At 40.0% G+C, this 21748-nt stretch overlaps 1 protein-coding gene across 1 annotated transcript in view; it reads left to right on the top strand.

The window, feature by feature from the left end:
- The window catches only part of PCDH9 (protocadherin 9), a 904321-nt gene that overhangs the window by 629818 nt on the left and 252755 nt on the right, over positions 1 to 21748 (top strand). The gene's annotated exons all lie outside the window — the stretch shown is intronic.

Genomic DNA, 21748 nt, shown 5'->3' with positions numbered 1-21748 from the left:
TGAACCAATGGCAAAATGTGGCCGTTAATTCTAAACTATTAATAGTATTTGTAAGTGTGTTTGATTAAAAATATGCACATTTTGACCCTTATCTTGCAAATTCTTATAAAGTCACGCCCATGCACTCTTGTGTTTACAGGTCTGAAGCCTTAGTCCTTGGCACCCTCCGACTTCTGGAAAGTGGTTACTGCTGTTAATGATTTGTATACTCTAGCACCATAAAGTTGCATGGTACTTTGTTGAAATAAATTACAAGGTCTCCTGTTGAAGATATTACTGAAAATAGACAAATGTTGGAAAAGGACAAAGGAAAGCGTAAAGATAAAGGAACAGTGTTGAAACAAATACAAATATTGTGAATTATAGTATAATATATACAAAGCTTATAAATTATGATATTATAAAATGGTGAGTGAGGTAGTAAGACAAGAAGGGAAGAATAGATAGCACAGGAATGGAGATCAACAGCAAAAAGGAAAGTGAAAGAGGAGGGTTTTGAGCAGTGAACTGAAGAAAGAGGCTTTAGAAGGCAGTAATTCCAATATGCAGGGTGACAAGGTAAAAGGCCAGAGGAGAGGGGGTGCAGATGTAGGGCAGGACAAAGTGAGTAGAGTTGGTTAGAGTGTAAGTTGTCAAAAAAGGATCCTTGTCACAAAATGTTGACACTTGTGTTTCACAACAATGTGAAACTCTACCCATGTGACAAAATGTGTGTTGTTGATTTTTAATAAAATAGCTTTATCTTATCAACATTCCTTAGAAAAAAGAAAATTAAATGTCCATAGATTATAATTTTTAAATTCCTATCTGAAGTTCCTGAACCAACCGAGGCAGCATGGTCCTGTAGATAGGGCATTTGACTTAGACACAAGAAACTTGGATTCATTTCAGCTAATGACCTGGGGTCAGGGCCGGCTCCAGACCCCAGCGCGCCAAGCGCACGCTTGGGGCGGCATTTTGCCGGCAGGGCGGCAGGCGGCTCCGGCGGACCTTCCGCAGTCATGCCTGCGGGAGGTCCACTGGAGCCATGGGACCAGCGGACCTCCCGCAGGCATGACTGCGGAGGGTGCGCTGCTCCGGTGGACCTCCCGCACGCATGACTGCGGAGGGTTCGCCGGTCCCGCGGCTCGGGTGGACCTCCCGCAGGCATCCACCCGAGCCGCGCACCCTCCGCAGGCACGTCTGCAAGAGGTCTCCCGGAGCCGCGGGACCGGCGACCAGCAGCGCGCCCCCTGCGGCATGCCGCCCTGCTTGAGGTGGCCAAATTCCTAGAGCCGCCCCTGCCTGGGGTGAGACATTAGGCAATTCCTTTCATTTCTCCATGTTCTGTTCCCATTCCATCATTTGTATGTTTTGTTTATTTAGAGCTTTGGCGGCATAAATTTTCTGTCACTACATAATGCCAGGTGTGGCTCCACCAGCCCTGGTCACTCTGGTTTAGTAGATTATGTGTGTTTGATGATGATGACTTTCTTTCACTGTGTGTTTGTAGGCTCTAATATAATGCAATTATTATTAATAGTATTTAGTAAGCTCCTGGGTGGAGATGTCATGAAACTTGCATGTTTTTTTGTAAACAGAACATGCTGAGGGGAAAAATAAGCTACTTAATACTGATGACACTAATGTTCCTTTAAAGTAACCACAAGCTTAATTCCACTCTTCAGTAGACTTTACAAACAAGAGCAGAATTCTTCCCCCTGCTTGGAATAGAGTGGCTCATGGTCACTGCAGGGTAGAATTTTCCATTAGAAAAAGTTCCACCCTACCTCTCCACCTCTCCACATGTTCTTGTAATTAAGAGCTCTGCTGGAGATTTTTCTTTAGGGGAACTGTTGTTACCAGCTATGGAAATCTGGAAGTTGATGGAGAAGAAAATTTTCTTAGGGTTGTATTTGCTTAATAAGAATATCTGCCCATGTCTAATAGCAGGAAAACTATTTCAACCAAGTGCCCAGTGCAATCTGATCGGGATACAGAGAAGGTTTTTGTGACTCAAAAGTCTCTGCATGAAACACATTGAGACTTTTGTGATGGAGATTACATTTCTAGGGCCATATCATGACTTTCTGGTTGCACACAGAGAGGGCCAACTATGTGAGGATCTCTACCTGGCCAGATGATGGGCAGCTTGTGCTGCTTTCAAGGATGCCTACACCCCACATGCCTGAATACACACAAATCCCACAATGGGTGCTCCCCGGGTCTGAAATCTACATATGTGGAGGAGGTGCTTGGAGAGGGATGGAAGACATTAATCATTCCCTCCCCAAACCTTTCTGCTCAAAATTCAGGGAGACAGGGAGTACCATTGTCAGTATAGAGGCACAGCACCTACTGCACATTCTACAGAATCAATTGGGATTAACCCCAAATCCAATTTTTTTGGGGGGAGGGAGAGGGTTGATCAGCAAACTCCACCCCCATGAGTGGAACAATATGAAACAATTTCATGAAAATTCCATGAGGGGAACTTTAAATCTCTCCACCCACTCAATTTTGCAGACTTCCCCTCAGGGAGAGGTAGGTTTGGCCTCTAGAAAATTTGACCAATGTGTTTGGATTATACTGCTTTTTTAACTCTCCACTTTAAAATGGGTATAATTATACTGACCTCTATTGTACAGCACTTTGAGCTCTACCAATGAAAAGTGCTATATAGGAACTGGGAATCATCATTATCAACATCATGTGTATGTTATTCTCTCCCTCTCCTACATCTTACATGTCCACTATCTCTATCCTGTTGTAAGTAAAACTGAATTCCTAATGGTAATTTATTAGTTTAAAATACGGTTGTAATCTACTTTTCCTTCTCCCCTTTGTTCCCCCTGCCCCAAACCTAACACCTTACTGGATTTTACCTAAGGTTACTCAACCTCAGAGGTCTTCATTTACAAAGAGGTGAAAACCTAAGGATCTGAAAATATCTTTTAACTAGTAACTCATCCACACTACTGTTCAACTCAAGTGGAACACCTAATCTTAGTAAAATAGGAAAGCAATCTTCTATCTCTAAAGCAGGTGAGTTCTATTTCGGTTGCTATGGAACTGTACAAGAAATGAAAATGCAGACATGAAATATCACATATTGTACCTCATGTTCCAGAAAGAGACTAGGGAACTTTAAATGTGCAGGGAAAAATGCTATATTCCCTTACTCTAGAAGTCCAAAACTTCAAACATAAAAATCAAATTGGGGTATTAGCAATTTAGTAACATTGAATTGTCATACTAATACCAACTTAAAATTACTTATCAAATAACGTTAATATGAGTACAGTAGAAAAAAATTATGAACCGTACAGATAGTATTTTCCTTCTTGTCAGAGAGCTCTACCTGGAAAGGGCCACATTTTGCTCTTGGGATTAATGGAGGCAACTGCTTTGGACCTGCAGCAGTGTCTAAAATGAAAAATAAACAATTCTAGCACATTTGGTTATTATTACCTTTGTTTTTGTATCATTTGTACAATTATTTGTAAGTTTGTATAGACTGTCAAAATTCTATTGTAGTTGGTTCAGTTTTGTTACCTTGGGCCTTATATTTTTTTCCTTGTCAGCACTTATTGCTGTATGTTTTTTTGTTTTGTTTTGTTTTTTTTGCAGGGCAAAGACTGGGGAGATTATTTGTTTGTTGGTTGGTTGGTTGTTGTTGCTTTTCGTTCTTTGCTTTAACCTTGCTTCATTTGGCATTCTGGGACAGAAAGAATAAAAAAAACATATCACCAGTTCTGAGCTCTGGTCTATACAGTACTACAAACATATGTCAGTATAACTACATCCCTGAGCGATGTAGTTATATTGACCTCACGCCATAGACAGCACTATGTTGATAGGAGGGCTTCTCCCTTCGACATCACTACCACCTTTCAGGGAGGTGGAATATGGGGGTGAAGCTCTCCTGTTGTCATAGGAAGTGGCTTCACTAAGGGTAGGTCTATACTCACCGTCCGGGTCGACGCGGTGAGTTCGACTTCTCGGAGTTCGAACTATCGCGTCTAATCAAGACGCAATAGTTTGAACTCCCCGCGTGCTCCGGTTGACTCCGGAACTCCACCACAGTCGACCTTGGAGCCGCGGAGTTTGACCCCGCCGCGTCTGGACAGGTAAGTCAGTCGAACTAGGGTACTTCGAGTTCAGCTACACTATTCGCGTAGCTGAACTTGCATACCCTAGTTCGACCCACCCCCTTAGTGTAGTCCAGGCCTAAGTGATACACTGGCACAGCTGCTCCAGTGCAGCTGCTCTGCTGCAGCACTGTAAGTTTAGACAATCCCTAACTGTTATAAATTCAAATGCTGATTGTAAGGCAGTCAATTTTTACTCCTTTGTTGGGGGACATGTTCATAAATCAGATTTAGAAAAAGCTAGGTAAAGCCTAGATAAAATATGGAATCAGGTGAAGCATGTATTGCCTTTAATTTTATAAGATTGACTATCAAAAATGTGTCTGGTACTATATCCATAGTGAATCATTTAATTTTTTTCTGCTAAGGAAATACAGCTATATGTTGTTGTAATTTAAACTTGATAACAGTTATCCCATCTTATATTACTTCATAAGTGAAAGTCTTCAGTGATATCTTTAATTCACCAGACATTTTTAAAACAGTTTGATCAAATCATTGCATGATTTAGAAATACTTTTTACAAGTAATTTTGCAAGCTAATTATTTAGTGAAGTGTTGTTTTTTTTAAAGTGCACGAAATAAGTGATTAGAAGGTAGTAAGTATTCTTTAAGACAAGAAGAAACTAAACAATGCAAAATGAACATGAAGAAATAAATAGACATTTTATAATGATAATAATGCCTTTAACTGAACATTTCACCTATCAAACTTATTTGTTTTTATTTTAATTACCCATAGTAATGCTTTCTGATACCTATGCTATAGCACTGAATTCGTATTTCTATAGTTCCATCTCTCTAAGGATTTCATGCCATACAAGAATGGAAAATTGAAAAGGAGTGAGCTTATGGCAAAATAATCAATATTCCTTAAGGTTTTTCCCTTGAGAAGATTAATTGTTTTGACCAGTCTTTCTGGGGGTTTCATAGTCCATGTTACATGCAACTCATCTGTTTTGTAGAAACCATTCAGTGAGGAATTCAGGCCCTCTGGCTCGCCTATCAAGCAAAATTAAAATATTGGTGGGTCTTGAACATAGATTAAAATAGTAATAATACAAACAGTACTTTTTTTCACTATTGATAGGCATTAATGGCTAGATTCTGCCACATTTATGTGGATTGCACACATTATTCGGTGAGTAGCCCCATTGAAATTATTGCAGTTATTTATGAAGTACTGTGTTTCTCAATATGGATAAGGGTTTCAGAATCCAAGCCAAAGTGCTTCTAATAGTCTAATTAAGAATGCTACACAAACTATGAGATTCTGCAGAATGTTGCTATGTGGGTTTTTTTGTTTTTATTCTGCTTGGATAGAAATATGTTTTCTCTTTATTGATATTCCATAAGCATTTTCCCCTTTTTACAGTGTATTTAAATCCCTGTTTTTTCTTCATACAAACCATCATCTTGCATTTATACAATCTAGGGCAAAGTGCTGGTGGGAGTCAGAGGGAAAAATAATTTTTTCCCTTTAAAGTGTAGTCTAATAATAGGTTGGTAAGTGTAGAGAATTTTTTTAGCAAATACTTAAGTTTCATAGCTGAAATACTATAAACACCACATTTTGCTGTGGTTGCCTTGGTAATAACTATAGAATATCAGACCATACAATGCAGTTGTTCAGAATCTACATAACTTGCTAGGGGTGAACGGTAGTGCCTCTGGGGTGGAAATTTACATGTTCATTTCTATGCAACGTGGTGATGTATTTTTCCCCCAGGTGCTTTTAAAATATATATATATATATATATATATATATATATATATATATATATATATATATATATATATATATATATATGCAAATTATGGTCTTTTGTCACCATTTTTTCAGTGAGCTGGCATATTCTTGCAGTTTTCAAGTTTTCGTGTTTTTGTTTGCTTGTTTGTTTATTTAAATAAAATATTTTTTGTTACAACCCAAGGCATTATACTGGATAGGAAAGTCATTAAAAGAGAGAGGTGAAGTGTGTATATTCTGTCAACTATCTCCACCACCACACTTTGTTGCTGTGGGGCCATACTTGCCCAAATTGTGTAATACCACATTGTGACTAGTCCCACTAAATGCAATGTTAATAATAATAAAATAATATAATATAATTAATAAATAAATACAGAAATAAGTACAAGAGTCTGATCCTTTATTTGTGTTGAATAGCACCTTATTCCTTAGACAGTCCCATTATTCTCAGTGAAGCTGGTCATGGAGTAAGATGCTACTTACTCAACATTAGTAAAATTTTCAGAATCTGGACCTAAAATATTATTTATAAAGTGTTTCATCCTTAGTTCTCAAACTGCTTTATAAAGGTAGGGTATCATTTATTCAGAGACCATAGCAAAGTCCTGATAGTTTGTTAAACAGAAAATAGTATTAGGGCTTACGCCACCTTGTTATGGAAATTATTCTGCTATATAACATAACTCACTTGTGAACAATGTTTTCTTATATTCTGCCAACATTTTCTTTTGCTCAGTTTCATCCTCTAAGCTATAATTATACTTCTCCAAGCCACTCTAAAAATTCCTCTCCCTCCTGAAGTCCAGAATGTGCTATCCCTACTGATGTTGAGTAAGTATCTTCTCTCTCAAATAGTTCCTTTGACTTTAGTGAAACTATTTGTAGAGTAAAGGTGTACTCTGTCTAAGTAAGGGTATTGGAATCTGGCCTTTGCATCTTGTACCTTTTGAGTATTTGTATTCCTTCCCCCTGATCTCCTTCATAGTCATTATTTAGACAAACTAGGCATATTTGGGCAACATTCTACTCTCTCTTTTTTTTTCTTTCTTCCAAACATTTAACATTCCTAAGTGAATGAGACTGCACTGCTGGGTGACAAAATTTGGCTTCTTGAGGAGTTTTTATTTTATGGCAGAACTCTCCCTTCTGATCTACCCAGATTATCTGGACTCCATTAGTCTGCTCCTCCTTCATCTGTGGAGCTTCCATGTATGTAGACGGAACACATTATCAGAATTGAAGTACTCATGGGTACTTGGAAATGAGGAATTTACAATTAATCTTTTCAATGATTCAGTTTCTCAGGCCCTATTTATTTTTATTCCCCCTCTCTGAGCTACTCTCAATATAACAATGTTCCATTATTTAAGTATGTAGAGCAACTGCTAGGTTCAGTAACTGGCTGAAAAGCAGCAGTTCAAGTGCAACTGAGATAAAACTGAAGTGATATTGTTAGAAATAGGGGAAAATTTCAAGACCTTTCTTTCCATTGATAATATCTGTTCTCTAGTTGTCAAGGAGATACTCAGGATCTTTTAGTTGCAATTGGCTTTTATCATCCGTAATAGTGGCAGTGGCCAGAAATTCATTTTTTCCCTTCTTTGGCTTGTGATCGTTTGCCACCCTTCTTATCAGAAGTTGACTCAGCCACTCAGTTTCAGGTCTTTGTCACTTCCAAGCTACTTTACTGCACTGAGACACTGCAAAAGCTGCCTTAAAACATATGTCTGTTCACAACAATTAGGCAGTGTAGACAGAAACACTCCATTGGCTCTCCATCCAGTATCAGATAATTTCCAAGGTCCTGATGCTAATATTTAAAGCCATAGATAGACTAGAGCCTAGCTTTCTCAAAGACAACCTTTTTACCTGAACAACAGGGACAGTGAAACTGAAAGAAGCCAAAATGAACCTCAAAGGAGCCAAGATCAAGCTTTTTCAGTGGTAGGTCCTTGAGTGTAGAATTCCCTACCACCTGAGATCAGTATGGGCACAAGTCTCGCTGCCTGTAGGATGTGATTCAAGATTTGTTTTTTGCAGAAGCCTTCCTTCCTTAAATATAACTACAGAATGTCCAACAATGCTTTCCCTTAACAATCAAACAAGTGACAACAGCTATCCTTTTAGAAAACAGCAGAATGGAGGGATGAAAAATATCCTTTTGGAAGAATGTTGCTTAGTAAATATGTGTGTGCGTATGCTACCATGATATCAGGGTGATAATGCATTGCAAATGTATAAAATAAATATAGGCTCGTATCTAGGGCTGAGTGAACTTGTAGGCTCTGAAGTTTTACATTGTTTTGTTTTTGAATGCAGTTATGTAACAAAAAAACCTACATTTGTAAGTTGCACTTTCACAATAAGGAGATCGCACTACAGTACTTGTATGAGGTGAATTGAAAAATACTATTTCTTTTGTTTATCATTTTTACAGTGCAAATATTTGCTATAAAATAATATAAAGTGAGCACTATACACTTTGTATTGTGTGTTGTAAATTGAAATAAAATATCTGAAAATGTAGAAAAACATCAAAAATATTTAATAATTTTCAATTGGTATTCTATTATTTAACAATGCGATTAAAACTGTGATTGATCGTGATTCATTTTTCTAATTGTGATTAATTTTTTGAGTTTATCACGTGAGTTATGCGATTAATTGACAGCCCTAGTATTAATTGACTGATTAATTGATGGACCTAGTATTATTGTATCTTGTCTAGACTGGAATACAAACATTCTCTGTGCAGGTAAATCACTGGGCTTTAAACATTTTGTAAATAGCCTAATGAATGTTAATGTTTAAGTTTTGGTTTCTGAGGAGAAGGAAAAACATAAAGAAGGAAACAGGCATAAGCATTAAAGTTAGTAGTATTAATCACTGATTTAATCAGATATTTCATTTTTTGTGCATTTCGTGTCTTGTCGCTCCTTTGATATGAAAAGCCTTATTTGTTTAAGAAATCCAGAAGTGTTTGCTGTCGTTAATTTAGTTTGGAACAGTTACTGAGACTTAGCAGAGAACATCACTCCTGTCCTCTTGCCGGGGGGGAAGTAGAAGAGGTGTGAGTGACAGCATGCATACTGGTGGTGAGCGGCTGTAGCCTGTGCTCTGAAGTGCGCCCTGGAACCCCAGGGGGTACAGAAAGGGCACAAAGCAGCAAACAACTGTCAAGTAACAGTTCCTGTCAGAGTGATGTAATTGAAATGTCTGATGACTGCTGCTGCAATGAGTGTGATTTCAAAGTAATAAGCATAACTGGCAGATGTAAATGGCTAGTTTATCAGTTTCTGTGACATCTACAAGATTTTGTTGGCACTTTTTAAAAGGAAGACTGTAGAGCACCTAAGGAATGAGTTTCTGCAATAAATATTTTTCACCATAATAACGTACCTTCTCCCCACTCACTTGACTGTCATAGAATTCTAGGATCATTTTTTGTATCCATTTTCCAATCATAAGAATATATGTGGTGTATGAGTTTTTGATTGCAATGGGGACTTGATGTCTATGATAACAGGGAAAACCTCAATATTTTGCATGGTTTAGATCAGTTAATGTTTTTTTTTCATTGTTAGAATTTGCGTTGAGACTTTAAATAATAAGAGGGGTTTTTTTTACTGCCTTCAGGTGTTTTCTGTACCATTGTCTTATTGACTGATTTCTCCGTAATCCGTAATACAAAATTAAAATCGACCTGTAAACTGAAACAAAAGTGTTAAGTACTCAATTCTCCATTTACTAACAGCATTCCCCTCCCTCATCTTTGTTTTAATACAAAAAGTCCTTCCTAAGTACTTCACTGAACTTATAAAACTCTTACATCGAGCCATCAGAAATACCCACATAGTATGTTTACAATCTAACTTCCTCCATAGGTAACCACTTTACTGTTACTAAACACTGAGTGTGTGCGCGTTTGCACACATGTCCAGCTATGAAGCGTAGAAACCGGTTTCTATTTCAGCAATAGAATAGTCATAGATTGACGGGCTAGAAGGGAACATTATGATCAGTTAGTTTGACCTGCACAATATAGGTCATAGAATTTCACCTAATAATGTCTGCATCAAGACCACATCTCCTATTCATGCTAAAGCATGCCTTTTAGAATTTTATCTGATCTTGATTTAAACACTTTAAGTGATGGATTAGCCATCCCATCACCATTGAACTAGTTACAATGATTAATAACCCTTACTGTTAAATTTTTGCCTTATTTCCAGTCTTCATTTGCATAGCTTCAGCTTCCAACTGTTGGATCTTCCTATGCCTTTTTCTGATAGATTGCTGAGCTGTGTACTGTCAGAAATCTCTTCCCCATGTCGGGTACATGTTAGACCAGAATCAAGTCACTTTTTAACCTTCTCATGGATAAACTAAATAGAATCACTCTAGTATTTCTTTGCCAAACCCTTTCCAATTTGGCAACATTTTTTTAAAAGGTTTACATCAAAAGAGGACACAGTATTATAGTAACGGACTCACTAGTGCTTCCAGCTCCTACTTCATATTCCTCTACTTTTTCATCTAAGGATTGTGTTTTGCTCATTTAGCATCACAGTGTGAACTCGTATTCATATGGTTACCTATGACATGACCCTAAATCCTTTTCAGTGTTGCTCTTTACTAGGATACAGTCTCCCCTCTTCTACGGGTGGCCTACCTCTTTTTGTTTCTGAATGTAGGACCTTGCATTTGGCTGTATTAAAATGCATGTATGATGGATATGGACCTGTTCTGCAATATTTTCTGGATCGTGTCTGTTGATCTGGTTGTTGGGATGTTTACTAGAGGAATGTGTTTGTTTAGTTTAATAGGGGGCAAGGAAAAACAAGAAGAAAAGAAAAGAATGGTTCAAACATAATCCACCCTTCTGCAAACACTTCAGAGTGTGTGAAGAGACAAAGCTCGGAAGGAATAAGGCATGTAAATATAGGAGTCAATAGAACTATTGCCGGTTTAAAAAGAACACTCTCTCAAGAGAGTGGTGTTGGGAATCATTTGGGAGAACCAGACTTGGACACAGTGCCCTGCTGGGGGTGTCTGGAGAAGTTAGGCTTGCCTCAGTTATCATCGGGGGATGCTAAACCTTTAGGTAAAATAGATGAGGGTAGACTGTGCTTTTAAAATCTCTTTTCTCTAAGTGCTTTGTTCCTGTGATGGGTTGCATCACAGAAACCCCCTTGGGGCTGCCAACTGATGTGCCAAGACTACTTCAGCTCCTGCTTTCCCTGCCAGCTTGGGACTCCAGCACCCCATCTTGTTGAGCCAGACACGCCAGTCTGCTCCAACACAGACCCAGGGTCTGAACCATGTGCCTCCAAGCTGCAGACTTAAATGAAAGCAACTTAAGAAGTGTTCCTGCCTTTAACACTCAGATGCCCAACTCCTGATGGGGTACAAACCCCAAATAAATCCATTTTACCCTGTATAAAGCTTATACAACTTAAACTCATAAATTGTTCACCCTCTATAACAGTGATAGAGAGATATGCACAGCTGTTTGCCCCCCCCCCAGGTATTAATACATGCTCTGAGTTAATTAATAAGTAAAAAGTGATTTTATTAAATATAGAAAGTAGGATTTAAGTGGTTTCAAGTCATAGCAGACAGAACAAAGTGAATTACCAAGCAAAATAAAATAAAATAAAACAAAACACGCAAGTCTAAGCCTAGTACAGTAATAAAACTGAATACAGATAAAATCTCACCTTCAGAGCTGTTTCAATAAGTTTCTTTCACAGACTGGATGCCTTCATTGTCTGGGCACAATCCCTTCCCCTGGTACAGCCCTTGTTCCAGCTTAGGTGATAGCTAGGGGATTTCTCATGACGGTCGACCCCTTTGTTCTGTTTCACCCACTTATATATCTTTTGCATAAGTTGGGAATCCTTTGTCCCTCTCTGGGTTCCCACCCCTCCTTCTCAATGGAAAAGCACCAGGTTAAAGATGGATTCCAGTTCAGGTGATATGATCAAATGTCACTGTAAGACTTCATTACCCACTTGCCAGCACACAGGTATACAGGAAGACTTACAGGTAAACAGAGCCATTTACAGACAATTTTCCTGGTTAATGGGAGTCATCAAGATTCCAAACCACCAGTAATGGCCCACACTTTGCATAATTACAATAGACCCTCAGAGTTATATTTTATATTTCTAGTTTCAGATACAAGAGTGATACCTTTATGCAAATAGGATGGCCACACTCAGTAGATTATAAGCTTTGTATTGATACCTTACAAGAGACCTTTTGCATGAAGCATATTCCATTATATTCATATTCATTAGCATATTTTCATAAAATCATATAGAGTGCAACATCACAGTTCCTACTGCAAAATAAACAGTACTTTTGGTATGACAAAAGTTTCCTTCGCCTCCCCTCTTAACCAGTTTTTGTTTTTCATTTTTTAAACCAAAGTAGTTTTCTTTCATGACTGTGGATTTGTGTTTTTTCGTAGCTTCTAATAAAACATTCTTAGGCTGTGGCTACACTTGCATTTCAAAGCGCTGCTGTGGCAGCGCTGCCGCGGCAGCGCTTTGAAGCGCTAAGTGTAGTCAAAGCGCCAGCACTGGGAGAAAACTCTCCCAGCGCTGTCCGTACTCCACCTCCCTGTGGGGAATAACGGACAGCGCTGGGAGCCGTGCTCCCAGCGCTGGGGCTTTGACTACACTGGCGCTTTGTAGCGCCGCAATTTGCAGTGCTGCAGAGGGTGTGTTTTCACACCCTGCTGCAGCGCTGCAAATTTGTAAGTGTAGCCAAGCCCTTAAACAATTCTTATATCCCATTCATGGCTTTGTGTTTAAATATTAACCTCCCACTCGATTTTGTTCATTTTTTTTCTCAGTTTTTGGAAATTTTGCTATATTAAAGCACCAAGTACATATATATTAATGGTCAGAACCACATTCTGTTTGAAAATGAATAGCAAATGAAAGAGGATTGTGATCCTTGCACCTAGACAGCAATCAATATTTAGTTCAGTATTCAATTCATATTGAGTGGAATTGTAACATAGACCTAGGGCAAAACACCACTAATGAGCAAAGTGTTAGGTTTAATCTCACTATTGATTATTTTTAAATTTAAATAATTAATGTATGCCATACAAGCTCACACAACGATTAGCAAGTCAAATGTTTGTGTAATACCCAATTCCTGTGTCATCCATGAGAGTTCTCATGGTATAATAATACATTAAATGGTTGATGCCATTAAAAATGATAGGCTAAATTAGCGGGTAATTGCTGCTTAATAAGAAGGTCATTGTTTTATAGGGATTTTTCTCCTGTCCCTCTGTTAGTCCACCAAACCATCCTAACAATGTCAACTCACTAAAGAAGTTGTTGAGAATAATAGAATGGATGTAATTCAATAAACAAGCCTATAAGAGCTCATCTAATCCAGAGGGAAAGAACTGCTTGTCTTTATAATTTATTCAATCCACTTTTCATAAAAAGTTGAGTTTTGAAACGTTTCTGAATATTTTTTTTAAAAGTTGTATAAGGTTCCAAATTGTCATTTTCCTAGTCTAATACCCTACACATTTTTTTTTTGGTGGGGAGGGTCGGGGGGGGAAAGAAGATGTATGGCTTTTGTTCAATCTCAGTTGCTGAATATAAATAGAAGCATAATAATATGCTGAACACAGCAAGTGTAAGAAGTACCCGTAAGGGTTTTCATTGAATTGCATGTAATTTGTATCCCATTATCTCTCAGCCTCAAATTTTAGATTAAAAACCTTCTCCTTGAAATCCACTGAAGGATGTTCTTGCTATTTTTGTATTCACTTTTTCATTCAAAAGAAGGATTGAGAATAGGGATGCAAGAGGTGCTAAAGTCCTATACAGAATATTTGCTAGCATTTCAATGCTAGTCTCTGAAAAGAGAAGCATTGCTATTTTGGCTTATTAGATGATAATTTCAAGATAATAATTGAATCCCATGTTGCTGTAAAAGTTACAATGGCTAAAGATCACTCAGTGTAGGGTACAAAAAGGAACACTTTGGTGGAGAAATGAAACCTGATGTAGTTACCTTTATGGGAATAGGGGCTGAAGAGAGAGTGGAAAAAGTAATGGACAAACTTGTCAGTTCTACTGACAGCTCTTGGTTTTCTTCCAGTTCTGGGTGCAGATTCACATTAGAGCTCTGGTCGCTGGCCCCTTTAAGTGAAGCAGGTCCAGGGCTTCCGTTCTAAAACAGATGCTCTCAGTGTGCTCAATTAAGAAGGCAGGACATCACCCGGGACTATAAAGAACTGGAGTATCAGGAAGGAGGAGGAGGAGGAGTTGTCCTTGTTGTCTCCTGGGAGGTGAGATGGGGAAACCTGCTGAAGAAAAAGGGCCTTCAAGAAGAAAGCCCTGAGAGGCAGTGCTCAGTTAATAGAGCACAGAAGATTCCTGCCATAGGCCGTGCAGCAGGAGGAACTGGGAGAGGCAAAGGGGAAAATCCCTGAGAGCTGTAGACCAGGGTGGGCTGAGGAACTGTTTTAGTGTTTACCTATGTTTGGGAAATCCAAACTGTGCCTACAAAGAGACTCTGGGTAGGGGAGTGGGTCCTTTGTGGGCTGGGGACATGCCAGCATCTAACAAGCACCTGTTGGTGCAACTTTTAATTTTTTTTAAATTTTTTAAAAAAATTTTAATTTTTTTTAAATTTACTTAATTTAAATCTTGCATTCACCTACTTTGCACAATAGAGATGTCTGGGTGAAGTGGGACTAGAGAGAAGTGAAACTAGTTGGAAAATTTCCATTGAATTGACATTCATAGGGAATTTAAAAAAAACGGCTTGCATTTGTGTTTTCCATTTTCTGACCAGTGCTAAAGAGAAGACAGAACAAGACTTCTTTATAGTTTCTCTGTACTATAGTCCCAGTGCCAAAAACAAACAAATAAACGGCCTTTTTTTTTGTTTTGCTGTTTCGTCAGGCGGCTTCGGCCGGTTCACCCACCACGGGCCCGCCTGGCCATGGCCCGCCAATGGGGGGGGGGGCGGCGGCGCGAGCGAGATGTTCGAGCTCGCGCGCCTTCCCCGCCCCCCCGGGGCCCTGGATGGGATGGGATGGCGAACTATGGCCAGAACCTGCTACCAACGACGCCCCCACCACAACCAGCCCAGGCCCCCACTGCCCAGCCCAGCTTACCAAGCCCAAAGCCGGTTGTGAGGTGTGTGTGTGTGTGTGTGTGTGTGTGTGTGTGTGTGTGTGTGTGTGTGTGTGTAAAAACTTTCAGTAAAATGTTATCTCCTTTTAAATAACCCCTAGGCATATATGCAATCTGAAAATTATTGTATGAGAGAAGCAGGCAGTGACACTAAATAGAGTTGTGGTGTTTGCAGTCTGAAAAAGAGCTCTGTGTGAGCTAGAAAGCTTGTTTCTTTCATCAACAGAAATTGTTCCACTAAAAGATATAACCTCACCCACCTTGTCTCTCTAAATAGAAACATGTCAGTTTAGATTCACTGTCCTAGCTGAGTGCAATATGAAAGTAAATAGTAAAAAGTAACCCCATTTTTAAAATGATTTTCTGCTTTAGTAAACAGATTCCCCAGTCCTGCTGTCAAATCTGCATAGAGAGACCCAGAGGGGTGCTTGGAGCACTGTTGAAACCAATAGGGCTCTCCATGAGTGCCTCAGCTATCACTGATCCAATTGCAGGTTGGGGACATAGGTTGTTAGTAACAACTAAAGTTTGTTGACATACATATTTTTTAACTTGGCAGCCTTCTTTTAATTTACAGTATTTGTGAACAGCTATTTGATTCCCTTTAATCATCCAACATATGGAAAGGGAGGAAGAGGGCAGGGGAGGAGAGCGGGATGTCACTAGGTGCCTGAATACTCTACCTGTGGTGGATATACCATTTTTTTCATTTGTGTCAAAAATGTATCATTATTGCATCAGGATAAGGCACTCAAGGGGTTGTCTAAACCTTTTCTCTATGGTGAGGAAAATAATTGCTATTGATTAGCAGTTGGTACAACATTGCTGGAAGGGTTATTAAGGCCCTCAAGTGCAGTACAAAGTGATACCGAACACATCATGTACTCCCTCATATGTCCTAGAGTAACCATTCCTGTGTTGGAAATGTCCTCCTGACTTTGCTTATGATCCTCAGGAGTTTTGTTATACTCAGTGATTTGAAAGACTAAAAAACATTTATCTAGTTAAAGGGGAGGAGGGAAGCAGAGGGAAGGGAATTGCCCAGAAGCAGAGACTGTTGGCTGTGTCCTCAAATAAAATTTCAAAGCTGTTTCATTTACAAAGTAATGATTAAAGAGTCAGATCATACAGCAATATTTATCCTTTACAGAGCTTCATCGTCTGTGATAACAAAGTGACAGCAAGGGACTGGAGAGTACATGTTCCTTTCTTTCTTTGTGTTCTCAGTCAAAGAATCCTCGCAGTGAGCTAAGAATATACTGGACTCGGCAAAAATGATATCCCCGCTAATCCACTCATATTTGTCACTTCAGTTTCTTAACAGGAAATGATTTGTCAAGGAATGTTTCATAAACATATACACAGGGCCGCCCGGGGGAGGGGGGGGGCAAGTGGGGCAATTTGCCCCAGGCCCTGGCCTGATGACGGTCCGGGTCTTTGGCGGCATTTCGGCAGTGGGGGGGCCCTTCAGTGCTGCCAAAGACGCAGAGCGACTGAAGGGCACCCTGCCGCCAAAATGCCGCCGAAGACCTGGACCACCTCCGGATGAGTACAAGCGCTGCAGCTCCTCCGCTTTGCCCCAGGCCCCCTGAATCCTCTGGGCAGCCCTGCATATACAACTTACAGAGAAAGGAGTTTGATGAAAACTTGGATTGAAATGGCAGTGAAATTTTCATATCACAGGACTAATTCTGCTCTCACTTCACTGATGCAATCCAATTGTGTCTGTGTATGTTCTGGGAAGGCACCCATCACTGTCATATTTGAAAACTTCAACAAATATTAGTAAATTTGGGTAAAATTTTCAAAAGGCCCTAAGTCCATGTTGAAAAGCATCTTGGGGACTTAGGAGCCTGAGTCTCACTGAAATCAGAGTTAAATTTTAGTGGCATTCTTTATCTGAGGCATCTTGTAGCAGAGCATCATAACAGGTGATCTACTACAAAAAGATACTCAAAGCATTGAATGATCAAACTGAATTAATGAATTCATCATTTAATAACTGAGGAGCTTTGCTTGGTACAGGAGAAACAGCCATTCTCGGGACCAGTCCCAGTTCCAATGATAGGTTATTTCCTATCTAGGCAACTTTAAGATCCACCTTTGAAATAGAGTTCTTTAATGGACCATAATCCAATGGAGGATTGCCCTGGCAGAGCTCTATATTCCTTCATGACTCTTTCTCCCTCCCCCCAGGACATCCTATACCAGGGATTGGCAACCTTTCAGAAGTGGTGTGCCCAGTCTTCATTCATTAACTCTAATTTAAGGTTTCGCGTGCCAGTAATACATTTTAACGTTTTTAGGAGGTCTCTTCCTATAAGTCTATAATATATAACTAAACTATTGTTGTATGTAAAGTAAATAAGGTTTTTAAAATTTTTAAGAAGCTTCTTTTAAAATTAAATAAAATGCAGAGTCCCCGAGACCGGTGGCCAGGACCCAGGCACTGTGAGTGCCACTGAAAATCAGATCACATGCCGCCTTCGGCACCCATGCCGCAGGTTGCCTACCCCTGCCCTATACACTTGCAGGGAGGTGAGGATAGAGGCACAGTGTTCAGATCTGACCCAGATGTGCCAACAAGGAGCATCCCTTGGCCAGGTGAACTCCCTGCTATCAGTTTGTCGTCAGAGTCCACCCCATTTACACTTTCTGAGTTGTGTTAAAGGACTGAAAATCAAAAGAGTATCTGGCCCCAAATCTTGATTTTTTACAAGTAGATTTTTTTATGGCAGTAAAATGGGTGCATATAATATTTATGTCCACACTTCTACTTTGCTACTATTTGCAAATAATGTATCTTTTTCTGAAGAGTGTGTAAAAACTGTTCAACTATATGATCACTGTTAATACCAGTAAGATATCTTTCTTTTTTTCCTGTGGAAGAGGAAATAAAGCATCTGTAAATGCTTTATACTATATGATTGCAGTGTTGTTGTAGCCTTGATGGTCCTAGGATATGAGAGAGACACAAGGTGGGTAATATTACCTCACCCACCTCGTTTCGGTCATATTATAGGAATAGTTTTTCGTAAATGAACTGTAAATAAGATTAGAACTTATAAATGTGTTTAGGAATTACACACTGTAGTTTTAATTTTCCTGACTATCAGATATCATTGCATAACACACATTGCATCATGGCTAACGTTAGTGTAAAGAAATAATTCCGTTTTTTCCAGTTGCTCAGATGTAGTTTGGAAGTCTTGACTAATTATAGCAGCATTCTCTTAGGGTATTATGATTCGGCTGCAAAAAATTGCTATGGGCTGAAAATTGTAATAGCAAATCTAAGTGCATTATTTTTAATCAGTCTGTTCAGGTAGTGAGAACGGACACTGTATAGTAGTTCTGTGGCTGAAAAACTGCAAACAAAATTGTCAGGCCACTGTCCATAATATTTTTAAAATAACAAAATAGATGAGGTAATGTTTGCAAAACTGCTTTGTATAGTGTAGTAAAAGAGGAAGAGCATACAGAGTGAAATTAGGTATTGAACAATTCCTTGTTCACAGGTATTAAAAAGTTAACAAGGGAAGACAGATTTGTAGCTCCCCTTGGAGGCAGGACCTGTGATCTGAAATGTAGAGGAGTCTGCAGAAGTTATGGGCACTGGGTGGTACAGATGGCATCTCTTCAGAGGTCTGGCACTTTTTATGGTGGGACTCAGACTCTGTTTCCGCTAGGGCATGTCTACACTGCACCTGGGAGGTGTGACTCCCAGCGTGAGCAGATAGACTCGTGCTAGCTCAGCTCAAGCAAGCACACTAAAAACCACAGAGTGGCTGTGGTGGCCCTGGCAGTGGCTCAAGCCAGCTGCCTGAGCTTGGACCCAGAGTGTCAGGCAAACTTGGACTTGGGCAACTAGCCTGAGCTGCCACCTGTGCCACAATGTCCATGCTGCTATTTTTAGCATGCTAGCTCAAGCTGAGTTAGTGGGAGTCTGTCTACACATGTTGGGAATCATACCTCCATGCTTCAGTGTAGACCAGGGGTTGGCAACCTCTGGCGCGCGTCTTGTGGGCCGGGCCAGTTTGTTTACCTGCCATGTTGGCAGGTTCGGCCGACCTACTGGCTGCGGTTTGCCATCCCAGGCCAAATGGGGTGGCGGGAAACCGCGGCCAGCACATCCCTCAGCCCGCACTGCTTCCCGCCGCCCCCATTGGCCTGGGATGGCAAAGCACGGCCAGTGGGAGCTGCGATCAGCCGAACCTGCCGATGCGGCAGGTAAACAAACTGGCCCAGCCCGCCAGGGTGCTTACCCTGGCGAGCCACGTGCCAGAGGTTGCCGACCCCTGGTGTAGATATACCCCTAGTTTTGCTATGCTGACTCATTCTGCACTCACCTCCTAACTATGGTGATATGCCCCTTCTGCAGTGTGTAAATGATTTGTACCAATATCAATGTTTTACAATCTTTAACTCAGCCATAACTTGTCGTAAATTTAAGAGAAGCATGAATAGCCCTTTCATCAACACCTCCCTGCATCCAGGCCCTCTTTCTCCACTCTAGTTTCTGTAGAGAGGTGGCTATGTTTTGGGAACGGGGCGGAGGGGTGTCACTTATTGCCTGAATACACTACCTGTGGAGTTCCTTTCTGAACTGGAACAAATGTGGGCCCCTTTAATTCAGCACAATGGTTGCCCTCCATAGGGTACAATTATAGCTCAGTATTGTCTAGAGGTTTTTGAGTAGCTTAAATTGGTGGTCTCATTCTAGATCCTAATAAACAAATCTGCATTATCACCAAAACAACTGTCACATTGTTCATACTCTGTCTTCCTTTTTGGAAGATTCTGTCCTCTGTCTTTGCTGCAGAATTAACTTGAGTTTCCAACACTGGTGCTAACTCCTTTCAAGTTAGCCTAGCTCAAAAAAGAGCAGTCATACTGTGAAATAACAACTGGAGATGCACAGATTGATTATATTAACAACACAGAACAATTGAATTAGCTGCTGTTGAGTTATGTTAGCTGAAACACTAGCCAATCCCCTCTGATGGGCCAGTCAACTCTAGTTGAAACCATCACCACACTCATGTTAAGGGTTTATGTGTATGGATGGGACTTGGGTCTGCAGCAACACTTGAGTTATATCTTGAGTTAATTGCAGTGAAGACAAGCCCTGTCTCTGTCCAGCCTCCATAGCTGGAATGATGTCCCTTGGAATGCTGACTGAGAGGGAAGAGGGTAACTCCATCACTGATATTTGTGCAGTACTTGTTCTGAGGATAAGACAGCAGTTTTCAGCAGCTTTCTCCAGCACTTTGGCACTTTTCAAGTAAGCTTACTTACTGTAAAATGTCTTTAAAGACTCTTTTAACTAGATAAAATTATTTTTCAAATGCTTCTCTAGATATATTGATCATCATGGATTCCTGTTCTTTAGGTGATATGATATACTGTGGCATAAAGTATCTGTCCTGGCCTTTGAAGTTGTTGATTGTGTGGCATTTTCCCACATAGTGGCAAACTACTAAACCCTATGGTTTCACAATTGTGACAGTAATTTGCCTTATTCTTGTGCATTATAACACCATCTAAGGAGTGCTGTAATTGCCCTGAAATGCACTGCCTGTTGTGTCTGATGTATAATTAATGTGCATATGGATTCTTTAGAAAGATTCTATTTTATGCTATCTGCACTCCCTCTCCCTGCTTCTGCCTAAGCACTTTAGTTATTGCAAATGACCTTTCCAGCAAACTTTACAGATGAGTATCTGTATCTCAGCTTGAAAATTTGACATACCCAAACCAGTTTACTTTATAGATTTTTCAAACTGTATCTCCAGTACTAAGAAAAATGCTGCAAAATATAGAAAGAATTTAGCAATAGCTTGTAAGAACAGAAGTTTCCCTCTTCACATTATATGGTGACAAATTAAGCAGAGCACTATGGTAGAGTACTTGGAAAACATCTGCTAAACAAAGACATAGTTAATGATAAACTAATCAAACTCTTTTGTGGCTGATTGTCATTCAGCCTTACCTAACAATAGAAAAGCTGTCAAATAAAACTGCTCATTATTAGCAGCTTGTCAGGAAAGACTTAAGAAAGAAGTTCAGTACAATCTGTTCAAAGTGTAACATATCTTTTTTAACACTCATCTGTTCTCACCCAGATATGGGTAGATAGGCATTAAATCAGACAGGTATCAATCCTGGCTTCACCTCGTCTCATGAAACAGAGATGCACACAATATATAACTCTCATAGAGGGAAACTATTATTCTCAGATGCATTGTGGGACCATTGAAATTGATGGGATTTTGCCACTGATCTCAATGAGAGCAGAATCAGCTATGTTAACATACAGATAGAGCTATCTATGGCCTTGTCTATACTTGCAACAGGGTATAGGGTATATGGAACGACACACTGCAGTGAAAATCAGCCTATGTCAGTGCTCTTGGTTTGTGGCTACAATTGGCTCCAGGAGGGGGAAGGCAGCAGGAAAAGGCTCCGGCAGTGGGGAGTTGCCGGAGACTTTCCCTGCTGCCTTCCCCGTCCCTCCTCTCTAACCCCCTGAAAAACCTTTCCTTGCTGCCAGCATTTTTTTACTGCAGAATGGAAAGGCTCTGGCAGCCAGAAGGTAGTGGATAGTGACAATGCTATAAATGCCAGTGTAGACAGGAGAGTCACTGCTTGGGTGTGTAGAGAGCCGTGTAAGGTGCATAGGG

Source organism: Mauremys reevesii, linkage group 1, assembly GCF_016161935.1.
Source record: "Mauremys reevesii isolate NIE-2019 linkage group 1, ASM1616193v1, whole genome shotgun sequence".
Classification (NCBI taxonomy): domain Eukaryota; kingdom Metazoa; phylum Chordata; order Testudines; family Geoemydidae; genus Mauremys; species Mauremys reevesii.
This window is presented reverse-complemented; position numbering and strand designations above follow the sequence as displayed.